Source organism: Chiroxiphia lanceolata, chromosome 3 (assembly GCF_009829145.1).
Source record: "Chiroxiphia lanceolata isolate bChiLan1 chromosome 3, bChiLan1.pri, whole genome shotgun sequence".
NCBI classification, from domain to species: domain Eukaryota; kingdom Metazoa; phylum Chordata; class Aves; order Passeriformes; family Pipridae; genus Chiroxiphia; species Chiroxiphia lanceolata.
In genome coordinates, this window is record NC_045639.1 from 100,844,129 (window position 1) to 100,871,369 (window position 27,241).

The window sequence follows — 27,241 nt, forward strand, 5'->3', positions numbered from 1 at the left end:
TCTCTCTCATAGTCTGTGCTGAAGGAATTGTTAATTTTTTTAATTATGGCACACGACCCACTGCTGACACCAAAAGCAACATTCCAAAAACCAAGACTGGGTAACAGATTTTGTTCAACGCCTTTAGGTCTTTGAATGACAAGATGTCAGTAGCCCTGATCAAGCAGCCACAGAATGAGTCATAGAGTGGTTGAGATTGGAAGGGACCTCTGGGGGTCATCTGAACACACCTTGTTCAAGCAAGGTTACCTGAAGCAAGTTGCCCAGGACCATGTCTAGATGGCTTTGGAGTATCTCCAAGGATAAAGACTTCACAGCCTCCCTGGGTAACCTGCGACAGTGTTTGACCACACCATGAAAAAGTGCTTCCTGATGTTCAGATAGCACCTCCTGTGTTCCAGTTTGTGCCTGTTGGGCCCATAGCCTGGCAGAAAGATAACAGGGAACAACCAGTTGGAGTACTGGGTAGAGTAGGAAGACAAGACAGCTTTAGTACATGAGAAGACAGAAACTACTTTCTATGCACAATTATAGGCTACATACACATAAGGGCCAGTTTTTCACTCCTCTAATGGTCCTGTTATGGGGTTTGTGATACAGCTTCTGTGACAAGCTCAACTTGTACCCTTCTTTCTCTTCCATCCTTATCAGAAGATCAGCTTCAATCTCTCTAGTGATGGATACCTAAATAAATTACAGTGAAACTTCTGCAAACTGTCATCTGGAAAGGGTCAAAAAGTCTAGTTTTCTTTATTACAGAAGCTTTGGGCAGGAGTTTGAATCTTTGTTCTGTTTTGGGGGTTTTTTCGGGTAAAATATCAGTTTAATGTTTTTGAAAAGACTTTGTCTTTTTTGTGGGCATATCATCAAAGCCTATTAAGTGTAATACTTGCTATCCTTCATTTACTGGAGAAAAATCATTAAACACATGTAATTTCAAAAGTGCGTGACCTAATATGAAATTGAAATGACCTTTATTTTGGCACACTACTGCACCGAGTTAGAGTATTATGAAGTCCCAAGTATTCCCTGTTTACAAATGCCAGTCAGGCTACTACTACTGCTCTAATGTGCTCAGAGATTGTGCAGCCTATGACCAACTGTAACTAATTGCAAATAGTGAATTAGTTGTGGGGGAAGATCCACAGTTTCCCAGGGGCAAAAGCCACTACTTTGAGACAATGGTTTAATTTATGTTGGAAATTTGACCAAACAGAAGTGGAAACTTTGACCAAGTACTCACTTTTGTCAGATGCTGTTTCAGTGTTTGGCCTCCTGTCTTGCAACATATAAACTTGCATCTTGGGTCTACGGTATTTCTTTGCATCCATATGGTTCTCACACCAAGTCTGTAAGAATGACAGATGAATGAGTCACAGTCATGTTTAACTTCAAGCACAAAGGTGTCTAATTCTTAAAAATGCACATGACTGCATCATAAAAATCCACAGGCTGCAACTCAGATCTTCAAAGCACTGCCACAGAGTGCACAGATGTGTATGTCAACCGTCTTGCACCCACCGTGCCATTCTCAGGACTCAGGATAGTCAAACAAGAGTCAGATTTCCACTCATTTCCTGAGGTTGTTCAACAGCTTTGGACAGCATCTGATGGATGCTGTGGATCACTAAGATTCTGTCCCCTGGACCTTTTAACACACATTCAGCCATCCCCCTCTCACATCAGGGGACTCCTCCTGAAGAGGTGCAGTGCTACCAGACAAAGACATGACTGATTCTCATATCTGTTCCAACAAGAAGCGTCATGGCTATAGCAAATGCAGCATTTCACTGTGTCCAACTGCGGTCCTTCTCCTGAGGCCTAACAACACAAAAGGCATTTTGTAATAGCTCCCTTTGAAATCAAATTAGTAATGTTTCAAGGCGTGACCCGTAAAGGGCTGCTGTCCAGAATCTACATGTGTTTGACAGATACATCTTCCACCTAACGGGCCTCTTCAAGTGTACAGATGGAATCAAGATGTGTGAACACAGCTCCAAAAGGAAAGCCATGGGATATCAGAATACACAGCAAAGCACTCTATCTCAACAGATAAAAAGGAAAGAATATCAGATACAATGTAGAATAGCTCACTCCAGCTGGTAGGACAGATTCTGACACTACTATATAGGTGAGATTATTGCAGAGGAAGATGACATTCCATATGTGCAAAAGCTAACAAAATATAGCCCAAATTAAACTATATAACCTTGTGCCAACTCCTTATAAAGGTCATACAAAGTCACAATCTCCTTCTTCCATATGTCCATTTACTGCAAAATGCTAGAAGTTACTGAGGGCTGTATCTCAGTATACACAGGTACATAACCTGATGGGTAGGAGGCTAGAGTCTCCAGAAAACAGCTTATTTTTACCCGTCTAGCTACAAAATCAATGGAAAAGTTACAAACTTGAAGAGGAGCTTTCAAGTTTGCCACAATGTATTTGCTTATCTTCCAGAAAACTAACCAGTCCATTGTCCTGCAGGGTCAATCTCTCTGGAGCATGAGCCTGAAGATGAGAATCCCTGTCCATAGTATATGAAAATAAGAAAGCATTTGGTGGTTGGCCTTTCCAAACATCCAAAGGTCATATTTCACTGTATAGAGAATTAATTTAAAGCACAGCAACTTCCTAATGCAGTCCAGGTCTCAGCTCCATAACTCATTTTCACATGAATTCACAGACAAGAAAAAAAAATCATGCTAGTATATCAAAAACCACTATAGCAGCCAAATAAAATGAAACACCTGCTGTCAAAACTCCATCAGCTACTTCTTGTTGCCAGTGTCTCCTGTCTGAAAAGAGGACACAACAGAGCCCAGCTATGTACATTTTGCAAGATAAAACAGAGTCCCGGGCAAGGTCGTAAGAAGACATAGGCTGTGCATTCTTTATTGTGTGTCAGGACCAGCCACTTCTGAAAAAAAAACCAGATACTTTAAGCTAGTACTAGGAGCCAAGGCTAAAACACCACAGAGAAAAATGCCTGTGAGTGACAACAGCAGACTTCACTGATGGTAGAACTCAGACCAGACTCTCAACAGCTCATTTCTCTAACAACATTCAAGTTTTGCCTCTGCTAACAATAGGAATTGCAACCTTTCAGGAAAGAAAACCAATTTGTACCTTCTCTCAAAAAGGACAGAGGAGCATGCCATACTCTTACACAGTTTACACATAAGGTTATAGCAAAGATTTGGTTATATTCTTGCATATCAATATTTTCAGCTGCATTCCATTACTTAAAATGCCATAAATCACTGGCTAGCACTCACAATTTTCACATTTTTTTCCAGGAAATTACTTTAGAGACCAGGGAACTGTCACAATGATCACGGAACTGTATGCGAGTGCCATCCTTATAAACCTGACATCCCTGCAAGACATGCACAATATGAGATTCAAATCCTGATATGAAGTGCCAACTCAAACAAGGTGGAAATTCAGGTCACTCTCCATGTTCAAGCAGATCTTCCTCCTTGGACTGCAAAGGTGGTCAATTTTCATGTTGACTTTGATCATTAACAGATATCCCTCAGAACAGGAGTGAGAAAACCTAACTTGTCCCACTAGAATTTGATGGTGAATGATTTTGCATATGAATCCCAGTGTGGCCATAGCTCTCCCTCTCAGATTATAAACCTAGTTAAACCTTTAATTAAGGAGTTAGTAACTGAATGGTCATAGGATCATTTACATTAGTGCATCTGTATCAACAGCAGAGTAACATCCTCCTATTGTTTCTAAAGCAGTAACTATTCATGTTCTCCATGTGGCCTGTAAATAAATTTGGTCCTGGAAAATGTGCTATTGTTATAGTCAGTTAAGAAAAAGTTTAAAAAAATAATGCATTAAAACACAGACTGAAGCCCAAAAGCAATTATCAGTCTGCCCTGTCACTTAGGTTGGGGAACATGAGCCAATGCTTACAATCTGAGTTCCCCCTAGCGTGGTACCTTTTCCTTTTCAGTCCATCATGACATATTTACAGCTTTGTCTCTCAGTAGTCCCTACCAAGACTCCAGGGATCCACACTGGCCCATCATGAATGTTATTTTTCTTGTGCTACTACTGCTAAGAGCCAATAGAAGATATTCAGCAAGGAATTAAGAGTCTGAGATTTCTGTCATCCCCATATATCCTGGATTAGATTAAACATATTCTTTCTCCCCTTCCCCATTTCAACACTGCTTCCAAATGGATATGCTATAGAAGTAAATTTGCATTAGCTATATCTGCACTAGACAATTGAACGAGCCTGGGACAGTTCTTTGGGATTACAGTTACTGGTTGCAAATATTTTCTATTCATATTATTTAACCTATATAGTCTCCAAAACTAGATAGTCAGGTACCTGTGTAGAATGGATCCTGGGTTGAATTTAATCCCTGAATTGTGCCTGTAAATTATCTGGGAGAAATCTAGTTGGTCCAGGTCTAAAGTCTGCCAGGAACTCTTCTAACACTTTAATTGTAGACAGCGCAATGCTTGGGAATGCTTCCTCACAAGTTTTTTTTTAATAGCATAGATATTGCTGTAGATAACAGAAAAAGAAACTCAAAGCCATACAGAATCCAATGACTAGTGCTCTGGTTTTGCTTTCTTTTGTTTTCATTTAAACTCCTGCCTTCCACCTATTAATATCATATTCTATTGGCTACAAAATTATTCAATTTTCCTACAAACTCCCCAGCTGTAAATATATTATCAAACAACGTGTTATATTAGACACTGGAAACATTCTGTGTACATAAATCACACCCAGAAATGATACAACCCTCTCAGACCAGAAGGGGCCTAACTGTCTTCCAGACCTCCATGGAGAAAGAGACCGAGTCTCTCTTAAGAGGGTGCACAAACTGTATTGTTCAGCAGATCTAAAACAAACAGTCTAATATCAGAGAACAAGCAAGCATTTACAGGTCTCTACCCTAGGACAGAGCTCCCCATCTCTTGTCTGACTGTGACAAATCCCACACTTAAGGTCACTGGTTTCTGGGTTATTCAAGCATTCAGTGTTGATGTAGAGTCTATCTGTTCCCACTCAGTTATGCAGCTAGGACACATTACCCCTCAGTTTCACCATACATTCTCAAACAGATATGCAGACGCAAGGACAGTGGTTCCAAATCCTTACAGAATGGAAAAGATCTTCTCTGCTCAGAGATAGAAATCCCTATATCTCCCTGGCATCATTACTGGGTAGCAATAATTCCAAGGTGTTGAGACCACATTTAGCTTTACGGAATAAAACATAACAAGCTGTCAAAATGTGCATAAATAAATTAGAGTCATTATTCCAGCTTAAGGTTCTGGGGACATAAACAATCCTCTTGAAGTTCACTGTGACATTTTTTGCAGCAGGAGCCAAGCATTAAAATTACGTTCTGTATACAGAGAGCTGTAAATGCATTCTGTCTTAGGGCCTGGCACCGTGGCACAGAAATCAACAGGCCTGCCTTGGAATAGAAAATACAGCAGTTCAGGGCCAAGTCCCTGCCCCTGAGCACAAGTTTTATGGCACAGTCCATGTCCATATGGCTAAATTCTGTCCTTCTGCTCACTCCCCAAAGAGGAGTTCTCATCCATGTCTGCCTGCTTGGAATAGTCCCTGGCTCACACTGCTGCCCTAACCCGTATCCAGGCACCACTGCAGAGAGGGCTGCTGGCATGGGCAGAACCACGCAATGGAGTGTGCCAACAGTAAAACCACAGGTCACCACATGCCACTGCTCCTGGTTACTAACACAAGTCTGGGACTTCTGCTAGGATATTACCCTAAAACATGCTCACCTTTTCACAAGTCATGTTCAATTGTATAATAGAACCGCAGGAAGTGAGATCCAAAAAAGACACAAAGGCTGAAGACATGCATATATTTTGTGATATTTGGGATATAAAGGAGCTGTACCAGGTGAGACTGCATATCCATCCCACCTCCATCACTAAGCAATTACACAAACTTAGGAAAAAGTGTGATATCAGGGTAAGCATGGAGTGATGCCTTCTCAGTAGACTCTCCTGCAGCACTTTCGACTCAGAGACTCCCCAAACCAGAAGTAGTCTCTTGGTATTTAAAAGCCTTCTGAGGATTCTTCTCAAAGAAAATGAACTCTGGATTTAAATGTTGCATAATTAAAAAGTCAGTGAAAATAGGCATCAGCAATTTGAATTATAAACAAGGAACAAACCCATTCATTCAGAAAGCACATTTTACATCAAAAGACCATCAAAACACGGATGAACAAGAATAGTGTCATTACAAGACAGCATCAAGTTGAAAGCTACAATCTCTGAGAGCAAAATGGCACTGACATCCTCACAGAAGGCTTTTACTTGGGCTCAGTGCACACAAAACAAAACAAAAACAAATTTCATAGTGCATTCAAGGCAGAACCTGCTGTGGCAGAAATCAAAACAAAAGGTTGGTAGCTCAGCAGCAAAATGCAGGATCCGTCCTATTTTGCAACCAACAATTTTTACAGCAAATGTTTTTTCCTGACTTTTTTTAGTATACCCCTTTAAGGTTTTGAAAAACCACCATAGCAACTATGTCTTTGGGTCCTAATGGGTATTTTTGAGCTACTTGCTAAATCCATATTAGGAGCTGAGGCAGCCGTGGCAGTATGAAGAATTGTTCCATTCCTGAGTGGGAAATTCCATGAGATAAAACATTCTTGCATTTTGTCCAGCAGAAATACTGTATTTCCACTGAAAATGCCATACTAATAAGCTCACTAGTGATGTTTTTTCTAGAAATAAATAAGACAGAAAAACTTTTGATGCTCTTTCTCTGCCTCCCTCTTTTTTTCTCCTCCTCTTTCTTTCTCTTTCTCTTCAAGGTGGGACAAAGCTGCTCAGAAATCTAAATGCATTTTCCCCACTAATAATAAAAAAATGGCTATTCCCTTACTTTTGCCTTGAAGTATCAAAAACATACGAAGGGAAAACCATCCTGCTTTCCAAAACTTTTTGTTGACCATGGAAAGAAAAGATTCCCTAGAAACATAACTAGCACAGAAAGGTTCTTGCTTGCTCTGTGCTTACTCTCAGCTCAGTCACAGCTGTGCAGGTGCAAGTTTAAACATCCATGACCTGGCTCCTCTGAGATTTCCCCTCACCTCCATGTACATTGTAAACATGACACAAATATGCTCCAGTGTTTTTATTTGGGAAATTAGGGAAAATTTATAGAAATTAATTTAGAGGACATGACAGAGCAATTCTGACTAGGACAGAAATCAGGAAGAATGCAAAGTCTTTAGCCAAACTTGGGAAGGAGGTATACAGCACTACAACACAAAATTCCCATTTCTATATATCACCATCTGATGTGTATTAGAGGAATGCTATGTCATTTGATTCTGTTCTGCCAAAAATTTCCTCATCTGCAAAATGGTGACAGCAGTAGTGCCAACCTCACAGGGATCCTGTGAGGACAATGACCTGCTTTCCAGTGTTCCTATGGCAGGCAAATATTAGAGGAAGGACAGAGGAGTCCATCACCACCCTATGGCCTCCTCATATGCCAGAGAAGCATATAGGGTTCTTGGCATGCAAAGCACCTCCATTCATTCTCACTTGTAAGCATGGTTGTTACGGACCATCAGTTACTCAAAAGAGCAAAATACAAGCTCAAGGTTTTGCCGGCAAAGGCCATGAAGCAAAAGCAGTTGTGATCTAGCTGTGATCACTAGGTACTGGCCAGGGCAACACAAGAAACTCAATATCCAAAGAGACACAGGAGTAGGATAGGATCAATTTATCAACAAAAACTTTGATATAATTAGCACTAGCTATAAACATGCTGATTGCAGTACTATTTAAACCTAGTAAATTAGATTTCCTTTCATCAGAAAGAATAATCTTGGCTCTGGTGCTGTATGGGGACTGACAGGAAGGTAGGGAACCATGCATGCCACTAGGGTAAGATCTGTGATCATTTTACCTAAACCAGCATTGATCTGGCTTCCTCAGATTACTAATCAGCTTCAGATCAGAACACAACCACTACATCAATCCAAGATATAAAAATTCAATGTTTACAATCATATGTGTAAGATCAAATTAAGCACAGAAAGAGGAGGAGGAGAGTGCAGGACAAATGAAACTAACAGAATACATTTGAGTTGCAAAAAATTTAGGAAAAAAATGGGGAAAAAACCCCAAAACCATGTAAAATGATCCTTCAGACTAACCAGTAACTCTGGTTAGTAAGCATCCATATAGCCAGGGCTCAGTGATCAATACCAGCCTTGTGGGGAAGGAAGCATTGTTATGATGTGGGCAGTGATTGTTATGATAGGGAGGGCAGCAGGTGACACAAGCCCCTCAAAAACATTACATTTTCAACACAGTTTCAAACATCCTCTCAGAAGGAACAGTTTTATATGACAGTGTTCCAAAGCCTCTCACTCCCCATTGGTTAAATCCCTGTCATGGAACAAAGATGTTAAAAAACAGAAGCATCGCTACAAGGTACCCTGGAAACAGGTTAACACACAGGAGGGGCAGAAAGACATCATGAGGTTCCCCATTTCTTTTCCCCTCAGCCTATGTTGTGGCAGGGCAAATGGCAGACATAATAAATATGGGAATCCAACCAAAAAATAGAAAACGTTTTTCTGAAAATACTGCGTGTACAAGATTATATCCTGCTCCTTTCCCCTCTGGTGTTTACAGTCCAGCTTATGTAGGCATGCCTTATCACTGAAGACAGACAATTAAATATGGGAACGGCTGTCAAGTAAATGGTCTGTGTTCTTATGAAACCATTTCACCATTCTTCCACAGACAGGAAAATATTTAGCAAGAGGTGTGCAAACCCGGCACAGATGCAAGAGTGCGATTGAAAGGTGGGTGTCATCTGCTGAAAGCAGATCTAGACAGAAGGATTCAGCATGAAACGTATTTCCTTTATCTCCAGACTTAGAATTTTCTTCCTCTGGCCTGAAAATGTTTGCTACTTTTATTCTGAAACTTTGAGTTTTCTATTCATACTTCCAACTGTCAACTGCAGTCCCAACATTTACAGTATATCTCAGAAAAATCTACTGACCTCAGCAAAATAGTCCTCTGCTTGCTCAAAGCATTTGAGCCACTGGAAAATACAGCAGAGAATAAAACATTCAGCCATTAAAACTCACTTATCCAGTTAGTTTCTCTCTAACAGCACTTCAGAGCTTCAGTTCAGTGACATGAAAAACTCACAAATCCAGAAAGTGGTCAGTATGCAGAAAAAGCACTTTCCAACTGCTTTGATGTGTCCTGGTGAGATTCCACATTACTCCAGAAGCCCCAAGGACATACACTGTAGCAATGTAAGGGTTGAAATTTGCCCTTATATTTTTGTACCACTAAAATCCTGCATAATCCTCATTTCGAAGACTTAAGTGACACTTAAGCAGTACATAGCCTCATACCAAGTCTTCTTTGTGTTGGCACAAATTTCACCCAGGCAAGACAATATTTGCTCAGGTGCAGTACCTTGGGTGAGATTTAATCCCTTTCATTTCTGACACAACACTTATTATGTACAATAACTAATAAAAGCCACTCTTGAGATCAACAACCTATACATTTTCAATTTCCTCTCATGTACTCTAGCCTTTCATAAGCTCCTTTGATCCTGTATAGGTGTCAATCTATGCATGCATATAGGTCACAAGAAAGTTCACCTCATGTCAATAGCCCAGTCACCTTCAGATCCATTGATTTTAAGCCACTTCCATTTCCAAATTTCAATTTATCATCTTATCTTAGTCATTCCATTATTCTCAAAGATCCCAAGCAATAGAGACCGTGATTTTCCTTGAACTCCATATCAGTGGTAAAAAAGTCATGTCAAATATCAAAACTTCCTTCTTGCCTGGCCAGTTGGAGGCACATGTACACACTGTGTCCTTCCCCGTCAAGGGAAATGTGGGCCATCTGAGGCAGGGTTTACTGGAGCTCCCAACTCAGGAGCAACTTTACTGAGATAGAGACTGGACTGAAATCACACAAAACACAGAATCAAATCCTGCAGGCTCAGGATGCCTCACAATATCTGCACTGAGGATTCTGAATTTGGAGAAAGGCAAAGGGCTACCTGATGCAGGCACCCCTAGAAGAGGTTGGATGAAGGCAGAGAGCTGCCTTGGGTTTCTGCACAGAGCACAACTCTACCCTCTTCTCCCTCCAGCCCCAGAGGCTGAGCACAGCCTTTCACAAGTGCACAAGTGGGATCCTGCTGAAGCCTGAAATCCCCCCTGCAACGTAAAACTTCCTTCATAGTTTTTCTCTTCTTTTCCATGAGCACAAAAAGTTCTGTCTTCTTTGCTATTTCAAATAGGATCAGAGGCTGCCAATGACAGAGTGCAAGATGAAGGACTGGACGTAAACTTTCCTGAGAAGGCAAACCTTATTGAAATGTTTGTTTTCACTCTGCTGTTAGACATTCCAGCTAGCGTGAAGCTTCAGGAACTTGTTCCAATGGCTTGTTTCTCCTGCTCCCTCCCATGGCAAATTGAAATCAATATTTTTAGATTCTTGTCATTCCCTTAAAGACTCTCTCTTCTCCCTCCCTTTCCGAGGTCACACAAACTTTTCTTTGGACTCTAAACTATTAATTTTTCACATTACTCATTTTAGGTGTCTGAAAAGCTTCTTACTCATCAGCCCATAGAAGGAAGTGTTCTTTTTAAATTTTTTTTTTCCTTTTTAAGACAAATAGGAGATACAGATCTCAGCAACAGAAATGAAGTCTCCATGCCATCATAACAAGGTGTCTCCAAGCCTGATTTGAAGTACTCCCCGGCCTGGCACATATTTGCTGGCTTTGCTTCAGACTCACTCAGAGTCCTTTACTTCTGTAGGCAGAGCAAAAAAATCTGTGCCAATTGAGGAAATCAGGAGTACTTTTCCAACCAGGTAAAGTAACTGCAGGGAATCTTAATGAAATTGAATTAATTTCTCACAGGCCACTGAACAGGGTCAAACATTACTGACTTTTGGTAGTTATGAGCTTAAGTTACACTCTAACTAGAGCTTAACAGCCACACAGCCCTGTGCAAGCTTCTGGAGCTCAGCAAGGACTCTGGTCAGCAATGCCTGGAAAAGAGATGAGCACATAATACAGGAAGCGGCTTGTGCAGCAAGAAGCAGCCTTCCTCATTTACCAGCTTCCCTTTTCTGCTCAGCTCCTCTCCCAGACGCATTTGGACTAGCAGAGGAATAAACCAATGCAGTCCTACCTGTCAGCAGGGAAGAATGTTTGTGCATCTGATTCCTCTATCTCTCTACCAGATCTTTGCTCTTGAATCTCCTCAGGCTCCTGATAACCTCCTGATGTTACTGCTGCTGTTTGTTTAACATAAACCCATAAAATTCTTGAGGTTGCCATATCGCCCTTTTCTCCTGTCCACACCCAGAATCTCCTCATCTTCTTACACACAGTAAACAATTCCCCACAGGGTCCACATTTATTGTGATAACTCACTAGCCCATTAAAACTTCAACTCTGACACACACGGTGCAGCAAATCTGTGCAGTGCTATCAGGTAAGACTTCACCAATAAAATAATATTTGTGTTCTCACAACCTTCTACTGAAGTCTCCCAGCGAGAAAATATTTTTCACCACAGAGACTTTAGCAAGTCTAAGGTTATGGAGACACGGTGGAAAGCATCTTGTAAAGGCAAAAAGCAGATGATGTGGTCATACAGACAGTTTTGTTCAGCTCACCTATACAGTTACTTTAATTCAGAACAAATTGGATGCAAGTAGCACCGTATTCAAGTATTTCTGGTTTGGCCCTTGAGTGGGCAGAATACAACTGAAATCCAGACAATCCACATTTTTTACACCAGGTAAGCCAGGATCACATACAGGGCAAAACAAAACAACCTGCTTCAGGTTTGAAAAAACAATAGACTTCAGGTTTGAAAAATATGCTGAACTGCTTGTGCTTGTTTGGAAACAGTCTTAAGTCTAGGTCAGTAAGAAGCTCTTCCGTTGCTGCATTGTTTCATGCCTACCTGGGACAAGGCTCTGTGCAGTTGTTTCTGTATTCAGGATGTCTGTTTGAGGTCCTAACTCCCCACCCCTGCAGACACTTGAGAATATATTAGGTGACAGACTATATTATGTACAGTTTCTTCATCCAGTCATCTCTCAAGCTGCGATTACCTTTCTGATAAACACATAGGTCTACATTTACATAAATGTGTTTGCATACACAGTCAAAAGAGAGAGAATTAGTCAATCTGTATTAACAAGCTTTGTTTTAATAATACAAATATCTGAAAGCATTTCTTTCTGCATACCTTTCTGAAAGTCCACAGCCTATTTCCCAAAGACAACATGTTGGCCATGCAACAGCAATAAAGCTGTCACGCTGCCTTCGGCTGTAACTTGCAATCTGTCTGTATCCAATACTTCACTAAAAAAGAAAAGGTGCAGGCCCTAAATCTGGATGAATTGACTGACAACGGGCTCTGCTACCTAAAATTCAGATCATTTTTTTCTTGGCAAAAGCATTTAAATCCTCTAATGTAGATTTATGTAATTTTGTCTGGGTGCCTTTCCCACAGAGGCTTCAGAAATTAATCATGCTTCCTCCACAATCATGGAAACGTCCCTGAGTTAGCATGAAATTACTTTTCAATTTTTTTCCTCATTTTTTCCACCTGTCCTTCTCCTCTAAAATACCTGACCTAGTTGAAAGTATCACATGCTATATTTCACATTTATGGAGAACTGTATCTGTGATAGTTAACAAGATTCTGCAAATGATTAGGACTGTAACATCTTCAACATTTCTTAAATTGTTTTACAGACTTGGCTGCTGTTTGGTCAGACTCATGGACACCTGTAAATTCAATATCTTTAGAGATACTTTCCTATTTCACAATTCTACAATTTCAAATGGTTCCTGACTTGTGATTAATTTTAGAGACAAATGGGCAGCAATAAACTACTCCCTTATTTATTATTTTTTACTATGTTTCATGTTCCATTAGAAGACACAAAACACCCTGACAAACAGGAACTGAAAGAGAAAATATTGGAGCAGGGAGCTCTGTTTTAAAACAGGTCAGTTTAATATATGCAAAATGAAAGATATTTTATAAAACCTATTAATAAAATTATTCCCAAGCTAAGCCAAAGTCAACTGCAGTACTTCTGCTCTACTTTAAACAATATGGGTTTCATAACTCATTATCTCACAATTACTAATAGTTTTTCCTTGATGAACTCTGTGCTGCCTCATCCTAATGAAAGTGCTGCAAGGTAATACGGCAGTTACATGACAATGCAAATAGGACCCATTCAATTTGCACAAAAAAAGGTTGCAAGGAGCAATTAGCACTTCATTAATATGATATAAAATGCTAATTTGCCATATATCCCAAGTGACTCAAAACTCCTTTCCATCCATATGTGCAAATAATAGTTAATATGATGCAGTGTGTGTGAACCAGGTTCATTGTGCATTAGCTGGAATCCCTGTGTCAGTTTTCAGTATAATAGCTATTAGTTAATATGAACAGTAGCTCATATTTAACCTATGACAGCAGTGTTAAATGATAAAAGGATCTGTTGGCAGCAATATCTCATAATTCCACCCCTGTACAGTTCTCCCTTCCTTGCTATCCAGGATGAAGTATTGGAAACTGACTTCTAATCTAATTTATAAAGCAGATTGAAATGAAGTGCTGGTAGCACTCGGCTCAGCTGCTCAGCATTTTGAGAGGCAAGATCGTTCCTGGTGAATTGCACAGCTCAGGCATTCAAGCACTTACTGGCAGCTTCTAATGATCAAAGTATTTGACTTAAATAATTGATTTATTTATACCACTAAAGAAGCTCCAGGGGGTTGTGAATATTATGAGATATAATCACACCACTAGGGAATTAGAGACACTCAGATGTGCCTTGTGCTTGCTAATGCCCTGCGGGTGTGATTAGGATATCATACATCAAAGGAATTTGCTCTAAAATTTTTCATATAATAAATTAATAAAAGTAATTTATTTAAATAATTTCATTGATTTAGTGGGACAGATCTGATGCAAGATGCAGTATGCAGAGAACTACAATGAAATATGTTGATCTAGGACAGTACAAAAGCCCTGACCACCTTCACTTAACACACAAGTACCAGCAGGATCCCCTGGCTAGTGGGTCCCTGACGAGGTATTAGCAGCACGTCAAAGTTTACTGTCTGTGACAAGCATTCCCAGAGATTTCAGCCAGCCTACATTGTCTGAGGTGGAGCAAAATGGTGCTTCTCCAACAAATCCTTTCAGGAAGGGAAATGCTGATTAACAGTGTCATACTAGGCTGTACAGCATTCTGGCACAGGCAGGCAAAGCTATGGCTGCAATTCCTCACGGAGAACCAAGGGTCTTCTGGACAAACTGTTTATTCAGATATTTTAACAGCCACCTTAATGGCTTATATGGCTTGACCATTGTAGATTACAAATATTTTACAGTCCTTAATGTATTTCTTGCCACAGCATAAAAAGACACTAGGGAAGTGTTCTTATTTCAGTTATATTCATAAGTAATTGAATTACCCAGAGACCAGCTAACCTGCTCAAGGGCACATTGACAGTCTGGGCAGACCAGGGGATTAAACCTGTACTGACTTTCCGCAGTATGCTTCTATTTCAGAAATACAGCATTTTTTCCACAAGAATATTATAGCAACAGGCAATTATCTTTACCCTAGCATGCTGCAAGGGAAGTACACAGATGTACCACTTTCAGAAGTATAATTCCTCTCTATATACCAGGACTCACAGGGAAGCATTTATGGCAATAACAGGAAAAACAACGGCATTCTTTTAGAGAAGAGATGTGAAAAACCCCTGTAGATTTTCAGTCATAGAAAGGCATGAAGACAGAAAGCAAAATTTGGGGGCAATTTGTGCCTTGGACAAACTAGTACTCCAGGTGCAAAACAAGAGTGCTGTCCTTGAGTTGCAGAGAGAATGAGTGAATAAGACATTTTGAACCCATGTCTTAACTTCCCTGGGGTCAGGCCTAGTCTATTTTATATTGCTTTAGTGCCCTCCTAAAATGTTGCAAAAGAACTCCAGAATTGCAATGCTGTTTAAACAAGCCATGCAAGTTCTAAGTGAAGAAATCAACAGCAATTATAAATTCCTGCAAAAGCACCATCTCTATCACTAAAATTAGAAAGGGAGAGGTGTCAAGGGACTTGTTCATGCTTATAGGAAATGCCTAAGACTGTGTTCAACTTTTCCACACTTAAGTTTCACTCTCATCCTTGCGGATGTGTTCTGATTCAGAGACAACAAGCACTGTGAGTGCTGGCTGGGCCCATTATCAACTTATGTCACAGAATGAGGTACCAAGAAGAATATCACATATTATATGTGATGCCTTTATTGCAAGGGTCACAACTGAAATCAGCTTCAAATACATGCAAAATTCGGTCCTTCTCTCTTACTGAGTTCAAAAGAAACTCTTCTGTCTTGGAATTTCAGGATTTGAACTGAGCCTGGAGTCATGCAGTCCACTACCAATTAGTGGTACATGTAGCATGTAGCATGCTGTGTTGAAAATAAATGTACACATTTTTTTATGTTTATAACCTCTTTCCCTTTCTTTACCTCATTTTTCCAACATGCACATAATAAATACAGCCTGTCCTACAGATGCAGTTTCACTGAAGTGCACAAGAAGAGGACTTTTTTACTCCCCAGCACTAGAGGATACAGCACTGTCCACTGGATGGGCTGTGGCAGAGGTTCAGCAAGGGTGTATGCCCAACATTTTGGTAGGGGCTTAATCTGCCCATATAGTCTTGTAACACAATGTGTATTTGCTTTGTATTGCTTATGCTTCTCATCTGTCTGGGTTCTCCCATGCCAATTTACCCTTGTAGAACTGAGTTGAATACAATTATTATGAGGAATCATGAAACTCAGGAATAGCCTTCATACCTAGGCTCATCTTTAAAAAAAGAAGTACAAAAAGTCAGTAAGTCCCTGATATATCTATCATCATTAGAAACAGTCATGTCACCAACTCTGACTCCAGTTTCAAATTCTCAGTGTTTTCTGTGACTGCCAACTGGAGCCTCAACAGCTACCAGATCTAAGGGAGTCCTGTGCTGGCTGGGAAATCTCAAATGTGATCCCAGCTTAGATTAAAACAGAGTTTAGTAATTCTGATCCTAGTGATATCCCAATATGCATCCCATAGCACAGTTGCCTATTAGTTAAAACTGCAAATACCAACAATCTACCCTGGAAGCAGATTGTCAACTTTGCAAGAAGCCAGTGGAGATCAAGGATTATTAACATCGGCTCTCAGAACTGAGGGCTTTTTCTAAACAGTGTCTGTTTTGTTATCTATATCAGCCATGAGCTGTGTGTTACTCTCAAGGAAAACAACAGCTACACCACCTTGGGCAAACCAACTACTTAGAAGCCCAGAGAAGTGAATCACTGAGAGAGATCTCAGAGCAGAAAGCAGCCCCTGAACATCTCAGCAGTGACAATACCTACTCTTGATTGGAGAAAAAACTTGAATGTCAAGGAACAAAACAGTATTAAAAGCTGAGGCCTATCAATATACTAGAATTTTCTGTGTTTAAGTATAACAGAAAATATTATTTATATCTCTACAGGACTATAAAGTCCTCTGTCTTTGCACACAAATATACCTTTGCTCTAGCTGAAGTGGGAGGTGGACAGCATTTCTCAAAACCAAACCTCAGCAGAACAATAGCCAACATCGAGGGGCCTAGCATATGATTAACATCATGCTGACTGGCAAGCCACAACTGAACTCAGAGGCAGGAACATAACTGCCAGTAAAGGTGTATGAATCACAGGACAAATGTGATTAGACAGGAGCTTTCATAAGCAGGACCTGACCTTGAAGGCTTGGCTGTAGTGAATCAAGGATGGTGGCAGCTAACATTTGGCTCTCAGCACAAGGTGAGTCTCCAAGTTGCCTCCATCCTCATCCTCCATTGCAGGAATTCAGTCTGAAGATAACAAAGACATGAATCACCATGCCAAATCACATACAAGTGGAAGATAGAAAGTGAAAAAATACATAGAGTCTGGAAAGAAACACTTTGGGGCATAAGAAACCAAGAATAGACTCAGCAATGGCAGTGGGCTTTGTAAATGAAAAGTAGGGGGTAGCTCTCCTCTATTGAGCAGTTTTCCCTTCTGTAGAAAGCCACCCTTCCTTAGCCTCTCTCACTGCCTGAATTCAGTTAGAAGCCACTCTCCTTCATCCCAGTGGTCGTGTCCCAGGCATTGTGAAATCTTAATGCTAGTAGCGTTTGCAGCTGTAGGAAGTCAGATATAAGCCTTAGTGCCACCAGTATGCTGCTGGCAATAAAGCTTGGCAGCTCTATCACCAGCTAGAGCTTTCAGCACACAAAAAAACCAGTTAAATAAACCACAGACTTGGTGATCAACAACAGACAGACCTGCCTGCTCATTCTGCCTGGAAAGGAAATTCCCTCCTTTTGAGCTGGCTGTTAAAGTGCCACTCTTCTCTGAAAAACACCTGATGTAACATGACATCCTCCACCTGAACCAGCCAAGCTCCTCAGCAAAAGATTCAAACCTGGGACTCCAGTTAGATGACTGGATCCACACTTACTCCCCTGCAAAAGAGAAAAGGATTTTTAGGGGCATGGACCACTCAGTGGCTCTAAAAGACAAGCAGTATGAGAGATGTAAGGGCCAACACGAGGCACTGCAGCTAAAAAGCATCACTCTGGGTACTGATTTCCTGCTCTGGATACATGAATCTCTCTATTCATGGAAGGAGTCACCCTACCACCCTATCTTGCATGGATGCTGCCCTGTATTCCTCCTCCCCGTTTCAGAGTCAGCTGGGCCTTCATTTTGAGTAGTGGTTCTGCAAATTGAATAAACAAAATATTAATCATTGTGAGGCCAAATTCAGTCCTTGGTGTATGCTTGTAATGATATAGCCAAAACCATCCAGGGAGGAACCTAATGACATGTTTCCATGTGGTAGAAGGAACATTACCTATGTTTTCAGGCCTTTATATTGCTCCTGAGAAAATCAGTAGGAAATTTGTCTTTGATTTCAAAGAGAATAGAAAGCTGAACTATACATTTTAAACAGAGTTTTCAAGTTTTGGGGTTTTTTTTATTCTTGCCTTTTTCAATAAACTTGCAAAATGAGAAAAGCTTCTTTGCCACAAATAAAAAGACAACAAACATAGAATTCATTACTCCTTAGCAGTTATTGTACATCACAGATGCCCTGTTTTCTAAAGGCTATCCCCTTTCAATGAAGAGCTGCAATGATTTCTAGTAAAATATCTAACTCCTCATTACTCCAAGGTCCCCACCCTTCTGCCAGCCTGACAACTTTGGAGCCTGTGAAAGGAGGAATGTAATGAGTATACATTAATGTTATATAGTTTCCACAGTTCTTGTTCTGGTGTGACCAGATTTATGTATGGAGTACCTTGAATGTAATTCATTACGATTATACATAGTGTTAGCTTCAACATTTCTGCAGGTAGCACCGTCTCCAAACTCTCTTAGCTGCAGCTGTATGAAAGGAACCAAGATGTGGTGACACAATGTTCATTTGTTTTGGTGGTCAGACTCAATTTAAACAACATAACAGGGTCTAAAAAAATACTAATCTGTGAAAAAATGGGAAAGTGAGTTAAGTAAAACCTTCAAATATTCCCTTGTTCAGGACAAGCTGTGTGGGCTGACAGCTTCTCCCACGGGAGTGAGAGGTCTTACAAAAAGCCTTGCTACGAAAGATCTGGCTGTTAAGGCAAATCCCCAGCAGTCAGAGACCTGAGGAGGGTGAAGCCCAGCTATTGACACCCAAACACAGAGCAGACATTGTGAAGAAAATATGGGCGATGAGAACGGCAGTGGAGGGAACAAATAGGGACTGCCTCCCACACAGGGGAACAACAAACCTGTGAAAATAAGAAAGTGCTTTTTCACTAGGCAAATTTTTAAGGAACAAAGATGTGTCCCATGGCTTTCAAAATGCTACCTGGGCAATTAGGGAATGTCATCCCTACCACAGCTTGAGGCATGGGGGAGAGGAGAAGGCAGGTTATTAAAACAGAAATACAAGGAGGGTTCTTTGCAAGTAGAATCAATTCAATTGCAGCCATCTTCAGAGGGGAGGAAAAAAAAATAAAGTGACCTCAAGTATTGTTGACTTCCCATTTTCATCCCAAGTTCTGCAATAGCCAGTGTTGTTACCAGAGCACCAGGGTCCTTGGACGTTTTCTCCAGAGCTCTCATTTTTCAGAGGACTGCAGTTCAAACAAATCGTGTTTTAAAGCCTTTTTTTTCCCATACACACAAGATATGGTCATGAATGTAATGCAAACCATTAGAAATAGTCATTTTAGACAGTCTCAGTTAGGAGTGGGCAAGAGACAGGAAGAAGAGCCATGTAAGGAACTTTGAGTCTCTGAAGCCAAGAGTAACTTCACAGAGCTGGGATTGTTGAAGGGCAGCAAAGCTCCCACATTGTTGGTTTACACTGTCCAGAGACATAAATGGATTATAATTGAAGGCAATAATAATAATGATTTACATTTAAAGAGTGCTTTTCACCAAAGAACTTATAGGCAATTTTACCCATTTGCAGTTCTTACATGTCACTACACCTCTCTTTAGAGTTACTCCTATAGCTGTTTCATGGCATACCGTACAGGAGTCCTGAAAGCAAAATGCTATGCCCCAGGACACAGCCAGAGCAGCTAAAAGGACCCCAAAATCCTCCTCCCAAATCCCAGGTCTCACCAAAAGTCCCCAACATATCTGTACAGGCAATGCTGGTAAATTATATAACTACAATAACTAAAGACAAAAGAAAACACTGAAGAACAATTCAACACTAAAGACAGACACAGACTTTTCTTATTTAGTACCATATTGATGTATCTCTAAGTCTCTTGTAAGGCTCCTGTGTTCTTCTAATACATGAGCAGTGAGACAACAAATTGCTAGAGGCTTGCACATGAAAGAATATGTACCATGTGTGAGGCTGAATTTACTTCCCCAAAACTTTTCTCCCCCAGGACCTTCTTCCATGAAATAAATTCACTAAGGGAGAGGAACCTATTTGCAACCTCCATTCTTCACAGTGAATTGCCTAACACAGGAGCTGTTCCCAAAAAGTAAGCAGATTATTCAGCTGTGGAAGTATAATTAAAAGACATCTGTGCAGCTCTTGAAGACCTCAAAGAGATGTGGCCAGCAAGACCCAGGACTGCCCATTAGAAGCCTGGTTTTCTCAAGACATGAACTTTCTTGCATACCCCATGGCAGTTTCCACTAAGAGCAGTATTGCATTTGTTTAAATTTGCATAAGGACAGAAATGCTTTGTTTCTTAGAAGGCAAAATTCTCCCAGCAATTACTTTACTAGACAAGCATCTCAGCTTTCATTTTAAAAAATAAAAGGAGCTGTCTCTGGTGTGTGTCAAGAGCTGCAGGAACTACATGGAGCTTGCAACACTCAGTCTACCAAAGAGGTTGAAGGCAGCTCACAGGCCTAAGACAATGCCAGCAAGACATTCCCAAGGAGGTGACAACAGGACAGCCACATGGCCCTACCGTATTCCAGACAACCCTGCCTTGAGCCCCTGGTCTCAGAGAGTCTGTGAGAAGGGATGCAGTCCCAGTGAGCACTGTTCCTTACTTTTCCCATTTTCTACAGCTCCTGTCTGGGCCTGCTAATACTGAAGTTCATCTCTCTGAGCACAGTTAAATGGAATAAAATGTCATATTTAGCATCAATAATGGCTAAGACAGCTCACCTCCAAATGCGTTTCACAAAGCTGCACAGCCCTGAACACGACATCCCTCTCACTTGTACAACACTTGAGACACTGAGACAAAGCTTGGAAAGGGATATACCATGCATTGCTTTAACATATTCAAAGTTTCTTTTGGAAGGTCATCTCCCGTGTTCACACTTTTGTTCTCAGGAACTGACAGCAACAGACAGCGCACAACACAGCTGAGGACACTGGATGGGCCATTACATTGTGAAAATTATGAATTTGCAACATAGTGCTTTTTAGGAGCGGCATCCACAGGCCCCACAGCACTGAAGGCACCCTGTGAATGTAATAAATGGGGCAGAACAGATCATTTCTTGTAGAGGTATCATATATTTGTGTCAAAAATGGGTGTGCTGCTTTTGAACAAATCACGTGGCCAGAGACAGCAGTGTTTCTGCTTACAAAGGCTTCATACAACAAACTAACACTATTTCTCCCAAAAGTACCTTAGCTGACTACACAGCAATTACCTTTGTTCATGCTGATACAAGGAAAAGTACATTAACATAGGGAGAGTTTGGGAATTCTGGACTCTCTTTTCTCAGATCCCAGTTGTTACTTGATTACTATTCTCATCTCAAAATCTCAGAGAAAGAGCTAGGGATTTAAAACATATTATCAACATTATGGCAACGTTTGTGGAACTTGGATGTGAGTAGAAAAACTGTCAGAGTGAAGACTTTGGAGGAATTACTTGAAACTTTGTGTGCACGGCTGGAACGCTTAATGCTTCTCCAACAAAGTTCCAGTTTAGTTTTACAAGCATGGCATCCTTTTCACATTAGCACATTATGTGAAACATCACCCTGCTTTCTCAAAATAGCAGCTCTAATGAGTTTCATGGTAAATGTCCCGCTGATCAAACATGGGTTTATGAGCAATACAGAGAACCAATAGGATGCCTGAGCCCATGCATCAGCCCAAGTGCAAGCACACTGTGAAATGCCTGCTTCTGCCCACACAGGCACTGGTTGCTGGCTAATGAACAAGGAGATACAAATACAGTCATACCACAGTTCATTAATAAGTTCAGCTGAAGTAGTAATAACCAGTTCAAATTGTTCAACAAAATATTTCAAAATACAGCCTGGATACACTTTTTTATTGGAAAAAGGAAGCTAAGACTCAGCGGTACATATATCATAAAGGTTTAGCCTCTCTCCTCCAGTGGACATATAAGAGAGGGAAGAGACAAAAAGGTAGCATGCTTTCCATGCTCTCCCCTCTTCCACTAAAGATACACAAGCCCCTCCACAAGCCAGCAGTAAGCCTGGGCTCCACCTGAGGGCATCATCTTGACACTGGGACACACATCAGGTTTACATGCAGCATTGAATCCCTAAATGGGAATATTAATACTTACCTTCCATACTTTTAGGCTCCTGCAACAGGGAACAAGACTTAGGCAAAGCAACACAAAAAAGGAGTCAACATACTGTAATCTCCATTCCTAACATATGATCAGTCACCTACTAGTTCTATTCAAAGCATCACTGTTTTGCCACATGACAAGAAACACATTCACACAACCGGAGAGAGAACTGGAATAACAAAAATGTTGCCTTGGTCCATGATCAAGGTGAAGGCTTATGGTCATAGCACATCATGAAACCAAGAGAGATCCTGATAACGTGGCTAGAGCAGAAACATCTCAAGCACATGGCTGTAAATCCAAGAGTCTTTATGCCACAGACTCCAACATAATGCCATCATACAAGGAAAGAGTTTTTCACACGTGACAATTACACAAGAGGGAGTGTCCCATCAAAATACCTAGGCAGTCTGCAAATCACTCCCTGCCTACAACTGCAGGGACTTTGAGGCAGCAAGTTGCTGGCCTTGAGCTGAATGGATTTTGCAGCCTAAGCTGGATATGACTTGCAAGACCCTAAATTGGGCAAACCTACTGCAGAGGGACAAAAGAGAAGTATTGTCTGCATTGCATAGTTTCTAAGCTCTCCCCAGCACCTGAAGAAGCTCAGCAAGGTGAACTACTGCATTCCCAGCAATTTCTCCCTACAATATCTATTTCCCAGGAGGAGGGGACAAGGCCTAGTTAAAATAATCAAGTTTTGGCTCATAAGATCTTGCCCTCCTTTCTGCACTGGGAGCACCCTTATGATGGTTTGTATTGCTCAGCCTCTCACTATCACATGGTACAATTAAGTTCAGCTTCTAAAAGTTCTACCTGTAATTGGAGCCAGCTGCAACCTTTCTGACACATACTAATTGCCAGTAATGATTTAAGTGCAGTCAATTCACATGCTGCAATTGTTTTAAATAAAGGAATCTCTCGTACTTTTTCCTTGAGAAAAATCTGTTAATCTTTGTTGCTGACTTATCAAATCCTCCAGTCACCTGTTTGCCATCATTTTCACGAGCTGATAACGTGTTTATTAGAGCCATAATATGCAGGTGGAAGCATAAAGGTCTCATTTGGTGGAGTATGAATTCTGTCTCATATATCTGTATGGAAAAGCTTAGTTTCACCCTTCAGCTGTGCCTCAGAAAAAGAATAAGTTCCAAAATAGTATCCTTTATTCTTTTCAAATGGAATATTAGTTCTTTTAAGCTCAGTATATATCTCAAAATACCATTTGGATGTGCATGACAGGTTGGTTTTTGTTAAGCTCCAGATATCATCACTGCCTATGGTGAATCCATCCAGCCTTAGTTAATTTCAGCTTAATTGTATTCTCCTTTTAATTATTTTTCATATATAAAAGCAAGTTCTACAAAATAATAAAATGTCATGTGGATTCTGTAAGGCTGGTTTAAGAACAAACAAGGCTGGTTCTTCCCACAAACTATTTTAGTTTCCTGCAGAAGACCTGACCTGAGATACTACATTTCTGGAAGCATGAACCAAATATCTCTCTGGAAGTTTTTCTCTCCTTTCTGCAGTGTTTGGCGGTTATGGCTAGGGTTTTGTTTGGTTTTTTTAGGTGGGGCGGGGGGTTGGACATTTGGAGGGGAGGTGTTTGGTTGTTTTTTAAGGCATGCTAGTGAAATTACTTCAGTTTGGAAGTCAGTGCACAGGGTTTATCAGCCTACTTTTTCCAGCAAATGGATGTTCTGCTGCAGCTGAGTTCAGTGGTCCTTCAGCTGGTTTATGTGTGTGATGTACCGAACGTCCTTAGCTCCCAGGGCAGCCTTTAATTGGGTCTAACCCAGGTATCTGCAATCTTCAGAAAAATGTTCATAACTCTTGCCTCACCTGTGACACTGCAGGAGGGAAAAAAAAAGTATGGACCATAGTGTGAAGTGGGGATGTTCAACCAAATATCTTCAATTATATGAAAGAAAAGAGAAAGAAGTACCGAAAAAAAAGTACTGACTAGCCACTCATGGAATCAAGGCAGATTTTTCATGTAAAAGAATCAGTCTCAATCCAAAGAGAAAATATATAAGAAAGAAAAGAAACTGCAAACAAGAAGCCAAATTAAAACCTAAATCATATTTGGGACAGCCAAACTTTCCAACTGCAAGAAGAATTTCATCTGAGTTAGGACTCCTGGACTCGGCTCCTGAAAATGTAAAGTTCTAGGACATAATGTGGTTCACTATAAAACAAATTCCCATGACTTGTGGCACAGACCCAAAACCTCTTCCATGATTCACATCCAAACCTCCCAGGGGAGATGTGATGGCCAGATTGTTAAGTTTTAGTGCATGAGTAGTTTGGGTGAAATGACAAATGCTAACACTCAGTCACAATGTGGAGAAGAGATGACCACAGTTATGAGCAAAGGGCAGAGCTCCACTGACAGTTTATTATTAGCATCTTGAATACGCACAAAAAATGTTGGGGTTTTTTTTAAGGTAAATAACATTTTCCTACCTAACTCGCCAGTCCTCAGGGACAATTTGTTAGTCACTGCACAGCATGGGCCAATTCCTCTTTTCCAGAGAGGAGAACAGCCGTCTCAGTTGATCCAACAGTCCAACAGGCTGATGTTACAAAGCACCTCACAACTCTAAAGTCTGCTTCTGTGCCCAGTAATCTCCTGAATCTGCATTTTGTACAAACTCTGAGCCAGTGCTGACCATGCCCAGACTAACACCTCCTGGAATAGCTTTCCCTACCGCTGAAAACCTTGCCAGAGTAAATAATGTACCAGTTTGCTGATGCAGCCTCTTCCAGAACTCCTCCTAGCTTTAACCTTTCCAAATAGTCTCTGAATCTAAAATACAGTTAATCTGTGCCTTCGACTCATCAAATTATTCATTCCAAATTTCATGTTTGTTGTTAATTATCCCCTTTTTCTTCCTGTTTGCAGATTAATCACAGATCAATCTGTCAAATCATGCAGAGAAACAAGTCTCAGCCTCATGGTCTTTGCTCACAACCCATTGCTCACGATACAAGAGCGATCACTTGTACCACATGTTATTTCCTCCTTGTCTCTGACTACATGGCTGAAATTTTTGACTTGAGGAGAATATTGACAATCTATGCACCTTTGGCACAGCTTTTCAGAAAAAAAGAAATAAAAAAAAGGTAATTCTACTTAAATTTGTGAGCACTCCAGATCCACCAGTCCTTCTAAAAATGCATCTTAGATATCCCAGTATTAGCAAACCAAAAAAAAATGGAATTACAAAGAGATAAAAAGATGAAGAAAGAAATGGAAAAAACTTGCAACATTTGACTGTAAAAGCTATCATTGGAGAGATCGTATTATGCAGTTAGATCTATCTAACCACCTCACCTAAAACTTGTGACAGTTAGAGATAATTCAACAGTGGAAAGCAGAAAGGCAGAGGTCTGCCTCAGAGGGCCAGAAACATCCTTTTTTTTCTCTCAGAGCAGTTCCTACTTCACATGTGGTGTCCCACACACGCAGTGGACCACGAGTTCTGAGTGGGACCATCAAGCCAGTTATTCCTGTTTTTGAAGGGGAAGTGAGGGGACAGATAGGAGGAGGCAAAACCAGTGGTGACCACTGGAGAAGTAGAATTTGAAGATTAAGATTTCCTGACTGAGGTTAGAAGAAAAGACGACTGAAAAAAGAACTACGTCTCCTTGGATATTTTCTGACACCTCCCAGAAATGTATCTAAACAACACTGGTCTTATCAGATGGAGGCACTGAGAGATGGAGGTGAGCCAGCGGACAGCCACGTGAGCAAAAGAGGGCAAGGGACAGGCAACATGAAATCTTAGCCTACTGCAGAGCAGGGGAAAGCATATGGTGCTACTTCCCAAGCAGCCCCTTAAGCATAGAGGAAGAAGAGGAACAGCACAGAGACAAAGCAGGCCATGCCTGAACCCCTGGGTGCTAAACATTCAAGGGAAGGATGGAATGGAATTGCTTAGAGCTATTACAAACCCAGCAGTGCTGATAGGAATAAGAGTTCAGCCTGGGCCAAGGCACTCCAGTCCAGCTTGCCAAGCTTGGAAGTGGCTCCACACAAATCTAAGCAGCCTCTTACCTTCCTATCTGATGGGCTCTTAATGCAGTTCCTCCATCTCCCACGTATGAACAGTAGTAATGTTATGTTCTTACTTGCTATAGAATATCAGAGCTGTAATAGCAGTGGAAAGGCTGGAGAGAAATCAGGACAAGAACCAAGGATTAAAGAAAAATATCTGGTTAATTGTCATTAATAAAAAACCCTTCACAGAGTGGCAAGTTTCTGTATTTATCATGTGAACTTCCCTTGAAAACAAACAACCACTAGTCCCCTGAGGACTTTTCCAACAGTCACAGAAGATATCTAATGAGGCAACATTTAAGAGACCTAATTATAAGAAAAAATAAACCTTGATAACCATCTTATCCCACGTACAGCTTAAATATGACTCAGAGTTTATTTTAATAATCCTCACAGGTTAGCACAGCACAGTCCAAGCTACACTGCAGCAATGCAGCTACTGAGAGATCATGAAAAGGAGCTGGGAAGTTACCCACAACAGGATGCCTGACCAAACGGAGGTGAAAGAACAGAGATGCGCTATGGAAGGCTGAAAATAGCAGCCTTGAGAAAGCAGGGCTTTGCATTGCAAACTCATATCATTATATCAATTTTACCCACTTTGCTCTGATCACCTGTGTCAACAAGGCATTTCCTCTGTACCTTGAGCCACATTGCTGCACCTGCCCTTGAGGGAGGAGTTATTGGATTAACCCAGCTTCCTCTAATCTATGTTTACTCACCAAAATTACTCTGCAGAGAAAACTCCCTGAATCAGTCCCAGGGCTGCAGTTTCACTCATATGCAAAAACTCAGATGTAGCATTAAACATGCATAGCTAAAAAAAAAAAAAAAAAAAAAAGAAAAAAATGACCTCATTGTGAGTAACCACCACAAGCCAAGCTGGGTGAAGTCACTGGGGATTTTTCTTTCCAGCACGCCCACACCACTGGGACTCTTTCAGAGGGACAG

The 27,241-nt window shown here is 40.8% G+C and overlaps 1 long non-coding RNA gene across 1 annotated transcript; it reads right to left on the bottom strand.

Annotated features, from left to right (window-relative positions):
* Positions 1-557: 557 nt before the first annotated feature.
* LOC116784366 lies at positions 558-26,365 on the bottom strand. Its single transcript, XR_004356031.1, has 3 exons — positions 26,288-26,365; positions 1,244-1,349; positions 558-668 (listed from the first exon to the last, which is right to left on the bottom strand). It is a non-coding gene; the product is annotated as an uncharacterized LOC116784366 (long non-coding RNA).
* Positions 26,366-27,241: the final 876 nt, after the last annotated feature.